This window comes from Henckelia pumila, chromosome 3, assembly GCF_033568475.1.
Source record: "Henckelia pumila isolate YLH828 chromosome 3, ASM3356847v2, whole genome shotgun sequence".
Taxonomy (NCBI): Eukaryota; Viridiplantae; Streptophyta; class Magnoliopsida; order Lamiales; family Gesneriaceae; genus Henckelia; species Henckelia pumila.
This window is the reverse complement of record NC_133122.1, coordinates 119,505,407-119,514,106: the sequence shown is the minus strand read 5'-3', so window position 1 is coordinate 119,514,106 and position 8,700 is coordinate 119,505,407.

The following is an 8,700-nucleotide window of genomic DNA, read 5'->3' as shown; positions in this document are numbered from 1 at the left end:
TTTGGCCTTGATATCATGGTCCCACCATGTATCAAGTTTGGCTAACTCTTCTGGACTTATGTCAGCTGGTGCTTCCTTTGGAGGAGATTTTTCTAACACGTAGAGCATCTTCTCCGAAGTCAAGATAATCTTCAACTTACGGAACCATTCCGTATAGTTTGCGCCAGTCAGTTTATTTTGTTCGAGAATAGAGAAAAGTGGATTACGCGAATTCATCTTTATGAAATACTGAAAAGAAACAGACAAATATCAGTGATTGTTTAATTAATTTACTAAGACATAAAATAGGCGAAATTTATTTTATGAATCTCACTCCCACTATTTTAACGATTTCACTACCCTCTAGTGAAAACGGAAAACTGTTTTCCTTAGTGAGAACATAGAGTCCAATTGACAAACTATGGTCCCGAATAATATCAGCCAACCACAATTTTCAAAAGGTAGAGCCCAATTGCTTCCAAAGCAACCTCCACGTTTTTACCTCATATCCAATAAGGGCCCAATAATATGACGCCGTTTATTGTGACATGTCAAGATGACCCATAAATATTAAGTTGTGATGGACGGTCGCCATGTGGATCCCCCAATAATATGAGCCGATCCAATGGGAGTTCCACCCAACTTACAACATGTGTCGATCCAATGTACAGCTTTCCGACGAACGGGCCCCCCCAATAATATGAGCCGGACCGTATCCGCGGGTAGCATCTCATACATTGATCGTTGATGGAAGGTAGGAACATTTAAAAATTTTAAATTTCCTTTATTTATCTTGATATCAATTTTAAATCATATTTAAAATGAGGGATTTTAATTTTGAAAATTTGTCTCATCATTTTAAAATTTTGTATGCTTGCCGGATTCACACAATTTAGTCTAAAACATGCATACAATGATAATATCATATATTATATAGGATGATCGATTCCATTTCTAATCGACCCATGGTTGCCAATCACGAGTCTTAGTCCAATCCTAGGTAATATGAAGTATGCAATGCAATCCTATTACATTGAGCTTCCAATTTACATTTCTTCTGTCTTTATTGTCTGCTGGGCCCACCTCCATCTTCAAATCTTCATCTCCCACTAAGTCTAATGTATTTACAATAAATAACCATGACAAGTAGGGGATATATTTTAAGGGGTGGGAACGGGCCATAAACCAGGCCCGCTTTTATTACATATGACAATTCATATTGGGCCATAAACCAGGCCCATTAATAAATCCAACAACAATAAAAACAAATGTAAATTCCTAACATACACCTACAAAATTGGTCATGGCAATCGATCATCCTTATCCAATAATATTTAATTCAAAATTAATTTATTGGATAACATGCAATGGCAATTTAAATTAAAAGGATAAAATCATATTCCATATAAAATCTTATTTTACATACAAAATCATATTTTATCTTTTTATCAAATAAAATCATATTTTACATATAAAATCCAATTTTATACATAAAATCATATTTTACTCAATATATCCATAAGATCATATCTTATCATCAATTGTACCAAAAATAATTAATTTCATAAAATCTGATTTAACGGATAAAATTTATAAATTTTCCAAAAATTCAAATTTATCCAAAAATCAATTTTAAAATTTTCGGACTCGAACAATTCGATCTGACGCCTCGTGGACCAATCAAAAATAATTTTTGATCGGACCAAAAATAGAATTTTAACATATTAAAATTTTAATTTTAAAATTAAAAATTAATTTTTCCGCGGGCCGCCCGGGACGCTCCCGGGCTGCCCGCGCCCCAAAAGGGCTCGGGCCGGGCAGCGCCGTGCGCCGCCCGAGGCAGCGACTCTCGCTGCCTCCCGGGCAGCGATCCAATCGCTGCCCGTGTTTTTGCCCGAAAAATTTTTAATTTAAAAAAAAAAAATTATTTTGTTTCAAAAACCGAGGCTAAAAAATTTTTGTACAATCGATTAATTTAATCGCTTGATCTGAGCAACCTGGCTCTGATACCACTGTTGGAGAACGGCGATCAGATCAATCAGAATTGATACCCAGTGCAGCGGAAGTTTAAAAATTTTATATGGAACGATTCCATAATGGGTATCAAAACTTTACGATTAAATTGTGTGTGTAAAAATTAAATAACAATTATAAATTTTTACCTCCAATCTCGAATCGAGATTTTGGACACCAACAGATTACTCTGCTCTTGTTGTATATCCCTGGAACTGATGGACGAACTGTTCTTCAATCAGGTCCACGAACAGAGATTTAATCCCTCTGATAGATTGCACTAGAAAATCTATCAGAAGTTTCTACGAAGAGAATTAACGAATTTGATCCGTTAAACCAGACTGTAATTCAAAATTCACAGGCTGGATTTTTCCCGAGCAGAGGGGAGGGGGGCGGCCACTATTTGAGAGAAAACTAGGGTTTTTCGAAATTGTGACATGTGTTGTGTAATTTCTGTACTGCAATAACTTATTTATAATGTGGGCTGCTAACAGCTTAGGGCCCATTAGTCATAAGTTCAAGCCCGACAAGCAAAGCCCGCATGTTCAGAAATAATATAAAATTCATCGTGACTCAGATTGATAAACGATTTTACCTATGTTCACAGAAACCATTTCTGCACCTTTTAAAGTCAAGATAAATTTTTCTGAATCCGAATTCAGTGATTTCCAAAAATGCCCATCCCTATGTCATTTTAGGAAATCTTACTCCTCTACTCTTAAATAAGAAGTCCAACTTCTTTGTTCATTAAATTTAACTCTTTAAATTTAACTATCTCAACGGGGATTAAAAATCCATTACTCTGTGTGACCCTCAATGGTTCAGGGATACAGCTAGCCGTGGGCTCACAACTCCTTGTGACTCGGAACAACAATTTCTGACTTGCCCAACGAATCATGGTAGAGCGCCTAGCAACATCGCCCCATGATTCCCTAGGTATCACTGATAGTGCCTGCAAGAACCAATAGATTTTGGGTAGCGTACAGTACGGTCCCTTCATCCAAATATCCCGATCGAATCAACAACCATTGGTAAATCGAGACTCGTTTCAGATTCGATAACTATGCAATACATCTTGAAGATCAAATAGTGACATCGCATGTGCTACTAAGAAACCATTTCTTAAAACACATCATGTACTCTGGCCAGAGATTCATCACACTAATATCTCCTCAGATCGCATAGGATATCCACACTCGCAAGTATGTGGTGAATCCTTGACAACAAAGCATCGACTCCTATATGTGTTGTAACTGTACCCAATCCCGACACCTGATGACCCCAATAGAGTCGGTAAACGAGTCAAAGCACAGTACTAGCATATAGAGTCTCAATGATGTTTCAAGTAGTAAGGACTAATGGTGTACAACCAAAACCGCGGACTTTATCCACTCGATAAGTGATAACCACTTGGAAAGTCCGGATAGGGTTGTTCGATCATTCATCGTATGAATATCCATTTGCATGCTTCGAACATCTCTATGTTCCTTATCAATGAAACGTGGTACTCTGCATCGAAAATGCTAGTCTTAAACTCGAGCGATCCTTATCCTTATTATCGGACGGCTCAATCGACTAGGAACAGTTTAGAATATACAGTGAATATAAGATGTGTTTCATGATAGACATCCCCATGTACTACCACATCTTACATACACTATAGTATATTCAAGGTCTTTATCAAAACAACAATAGTATATCACAATATAACAATATGAAGAAAGATAAAGTCATTGTCATTAATAAAAGTGTAAATTATATTAAACAAAAGATTGTTTATACAAAGAGTCATCAAAGCCCTTAGCCACAAGTTGGCTCACCGGGCACCCACTCTTTCAGAATCCGCAACTGTGTCTTGCTTGGAACTCTTCCAAGAGACAGCAGCACCATTAAGCATGAATACAAAACCAGAAGTCGATTTCGAATCATCCACGTCACATTGGAAGCTAGAATCAGTATAGCCTTCCAATTTTAATTCTTCACCCCCATAAACCATGAACAAATTCTTAGTCCTTCTTAAGTACTTAAGAATATCTTTCACGGCTTTCCAATGCAATGGACCAGGGTTAGCTTGATATCTGCTTGCAACACTCAGAGCATATGCTATATCAGGACGCGTTGATATCATACCTACATGATATCACCCATTGCTTGATGCATAGTGAACACGTGTCATGTAGTTGCACCCTGCATGTGAATCACCTACTAACTGGCAACTAATAGCATGCATTAAACTTAATAAACAGCAAAATACTTAACAGTAGTAAAACCGTGCGGAAACTTTAACCATAATTCACATATCAGATTACTGTAATATAATCCAGCCTTAAATCTAGCAGTGGACCACAACCATATCAGAAATCTCCTTAAAATGAAAAATTCAAACATTATACAGCTAATAAATCATGCTGTATAAAACAACCTTTCAAAGCTCTCTGCTCCCTATTCCCCCCTTGAACTACCACATTTCCGTCCATCCTGCGACCTTTCCCCATGGAATAGGGTGTCACAAAATACCAACTAGGAACGTGAGCGCTACGCCCTTACATAGACATGATTAACCATAATGATATATATTGCATGCAACATGATGACGTGGTCAAAAGATCATCTGCAAAAGTCCATGCTCAGAACCGGCACCATATGAGTGTGGGGGGCAGCCACCACCGACCACGGATCAACCTCTGGGTGCAACCACACTCGTCTAGTATAACCAGAGTAGACAGACATCAATGCCCCCGCCGTCGCGGTACTCTCAGTGACAGACTAACGAGATATACAGACTGAGGGCCGTTCCTCTATAGATCAGGTCTTAACATAGAATAGCTCACTCAACGAGTATATGCACTCTTGATAATCTGAGTATAACGAAAACAGGTAAAGTCATAGCTTCAAGCCATATAATAATGCCAAATAAATGTCTAACATATAAACAAGTATACTCGCTTGTCAATCTCAGTCACTGTGTACGTACCTCTAGGCGTAGTTCAAGTAAAGTACGATCCTAAGGTTCCAAAGCTATATTCAAACAAGTTCACCGTAACACTACACAAGTATCATATAAAGCCTTAACTAAGCTAATAAGTACTGCTTTGCCCAAAAACTTAAAATCGATTCCCGGGCCATACCTTCGTCTCGAAGTAAGCCCTTTGAAGACGCTAGTCCCTGAATGACTATAACCACAACTTGGATATCATCCAGAACTTCGATTATAACCGATAGGGCCCCTCAAGTGTATATCTCACACTATATTACTCGAAGAAGGAAACATCGGGAGAATTCGTAATTGAAAATGAACTCTGAACGGACCCTATTTATAGCCAAATATTCTCGGCCAGGATCCGGAAACTAATCCGATGTTCAGAATCACGTTAGCTTCCGATCCAGCTCATTGCGTGCATGTCTGCCACGCCAGGATCGGAACATTCCGCGGATCTAAACGCGATCGGAGCTTTCCGATCTATTCTAATGATCGACACTTTGTCAAAACTCGCAAGACTGAGTCATCGATCAAATTGCTGGTCAGCTGGGGATTACGGAAACTATCACATCCCAAGGGATCGGAGCTTCCGTTCCGATCGGTCTTATCATACTATCTAGTATCGGAGCTTACTATCTGATGGGATCGGAGCTTACTATCCTGGATCGGAGCTTTACTATCCCGACCCAAAATTAAAAAGCCCAAATTTTTAATACTATCTGAAGGTCCAAATAAACACACTTCCGAAATTGGTTAAATAAACCCAACCCTTCTACATCATGTTTAAACAATAATTATTATCTATAAAATGGTTTCTGCGGGTATTCTACATTCCTTCCCAGCCTTTAGATATTTCGTTCCCGCAAAATAACATCTAAAGACCACAATCAAGATTAACAATATAACAACATCAAACCATGTCTTAAATACAACAACCGGTAAATTACTATCTATACATGGTAATCAAATAATACCAAAGCAAACAACTCAGGATATTCTGGCTCTGACATACGACTCCTCAAGTTTCCCAAGTTGCTTCTTCAACGCCTGCGGCGCTGGCCAATGTACCATCACAAGTGGTAGATAGTCCTTGTATCCGAAGAACTTTCTCTCTTCCTGTCTAGCGATAAAAAACAGATTGGTCGTTCAAACCAAAAGACAGATGCTGGCTCTAGCTGAATATCAGTAGACTGAATCACATGAGATTCATCAGCTATGTACTGTCGATGCAACGACACATGAAAAACATTGTGTATACTGGAAAGAATGGCGGTAAAGCCAAACGATAAGCAACATCTCCGATCTTCTCCAGTATCTGGAAAGGCCCAATGTAACGAGGAACAACTTGCCTTTCACACTAAATCTCATCACCTTCCTGAAAGGTGATACTCGCATAAAAACATATTCACCAGGCTCAAAACTGAAGTGGCCTGTGGCGAATATTCGCATAACTGGCTTGTCTATCTTGAGCAACTTTGATCCTATGCTTGATCAAATCTACCTTGTCTACAATCTGCTGCACCAATTCAGGACCCTCGACTTGTCGTTCCCCGACTTCATCCCAAAATAACGGAGTACAACACCGTCGACCATACAATGCCTCGAAAGGTGCCATATCAATACTACGATGATAACTGTTATTGTAGGCAAATTCAATCAAAGGTAACTGATCCTGCCAAGATAAACCAAAGTCCATGACAGAAGAACGTAGCATATCCTCCAACGTACGAATAGTGCGCTCTGACTGCCCGTCAGTCTCCGAATGATACACCGTGCTCAAACTCAAAGTGGTACCCAACGCCTCCTGAAAACTACCCCAAAAACGTGAGGTAAATCACGGGTCTCTATCACTGACGATACTCACTGGAATCCCATGTAATCGCACAATCTCCTGGATATATAAGCGTGCCATGCGATCATAAGAATACTCCCGGTTATAAGGAATGAAATGTGCTGATTTTGTCAAACGGTCAACGACAACCCAGATAGCATCACACTGACGTGAAGTCATAGGCAAGTGGGTAACAAAATCCATAGTCACGTGCTCCCACTTCCATTCAGGAATCTCAAGATTCTGCAGTAACCCACCTGGTCGTCGATGTTCAGCCTTGACCTGTTGACAAACCAAACATCTCGAAACAAATTGATAAACACTTCGCTTCATTCCCTTCCACCAGAATCTAGTTTGCAAGTCCTTATACATTTTCATACTTCCAGGATGAACTGATAATCGACTCCTGTGAGCTTGAGATAGAATATCATTCCTGAGCTCCGCAACATTAGGTACAACCACTCTATTAGATAGGCACAATAAACCATCTGCCTGAAAATGGAATCCAGATGTATTAACTCCATTGGCTAGACGTGACAATCGCTGAGTCTTAACATCAATATCTGAGCATATCTGATCCGAGAATACAATGCGGGCTCAGATAGAATAGTATACAAACGAATCCCATTCCTCCATTTCTTGTGCTTGAGCGTAAAACTCAATGAACAACACTCTTGAATCATATGAGATATTTTCATTAGTCTGAAGTGCAGACAGTCTCCTCCTGCCGACTCAAGGCATCAGCAGTAAGATTAGCAAAACCTGGATGATATTTGATTTCACAATCATAATCCTTCAGGAGATCCATCCAGCGTCTCTGTCGCATATTCAACTCTGTCTGAGTGAATAAATACTTCAAACTCTTGTGATCCGTAAATATCTCAAATTTCTCGCCATAAAGATAATGTCTCCAAAATCTAGAGCAAATACAATGGCGGCTAACTCGAGATCATGCACTGGATAGTTATTCTCATGCGCCTTCAACTGTCGAGAAGCATAGCAATAACATGTCCATGCTGTGTCAACACACATCCCAACCCCTGACCAGAGGCATCAGTATAAACAACATAACCTCCTGATCCAGAAGGTAGAGCTAGCACAGGTGCAGTAGTAGTAGTGAGACGTCTACGCAGCTCGTGAAATGACTCCTCACCAATCCGAGACCAAATGAAGGTAACATCTTTCCGAGTAAGCAGAGTAAAAGGCCTGGTCAACTGTGAAAAATTCTCGATGAACCGACGGTAATATCCCGCTAGACCCAAGAAACTACAAATCTCAGCAACCGTTGTCCGGACGAGACCAGTTCAGCACTGCCTCTATCTTACTAGGATCAACAGATATCCCTTCACTAGAAATCACATGACCGAGAAATACTACCCGATCAAGCCAGTTTTCACACTTGCTCAATTTCGCATATAGCTGTTTATCTCGTAACGTCTGTAGAACAATCCTCAAATGTTGTGCATGCTCATTCTTGTCATGAGAATAGACAAGAATATCATCTATGAAGACGATGACAAATCTATCCAGATATTCTCAAAATACTTGATTCATCAGATTCATAAAGACTGCCGGTGCATTCGTCAAACCGAATGGCATCACCAAAAACGCATAATGCCCGTATCTGGTCCTGAAAGCAGTCGTAGATATATCTGAGTCTCGTACCCGCATCTGATGGTATCCAGATCTAAGATCTATCTTCGAATAAACAGAAGTACCCTGTAGTTGATCGAACAGATCATCAATCCGCGGCAAAGGATACTTATTCTTGATGGTGACACGATTCAACTGCCTTTAATCAATACATAATCGCATCGATCCATCCTTTATCTTGACAAACAAAACAGGTGCTCCCCATGGAGAAACACTAGGACGAATATATACCTTATCAAGCAGA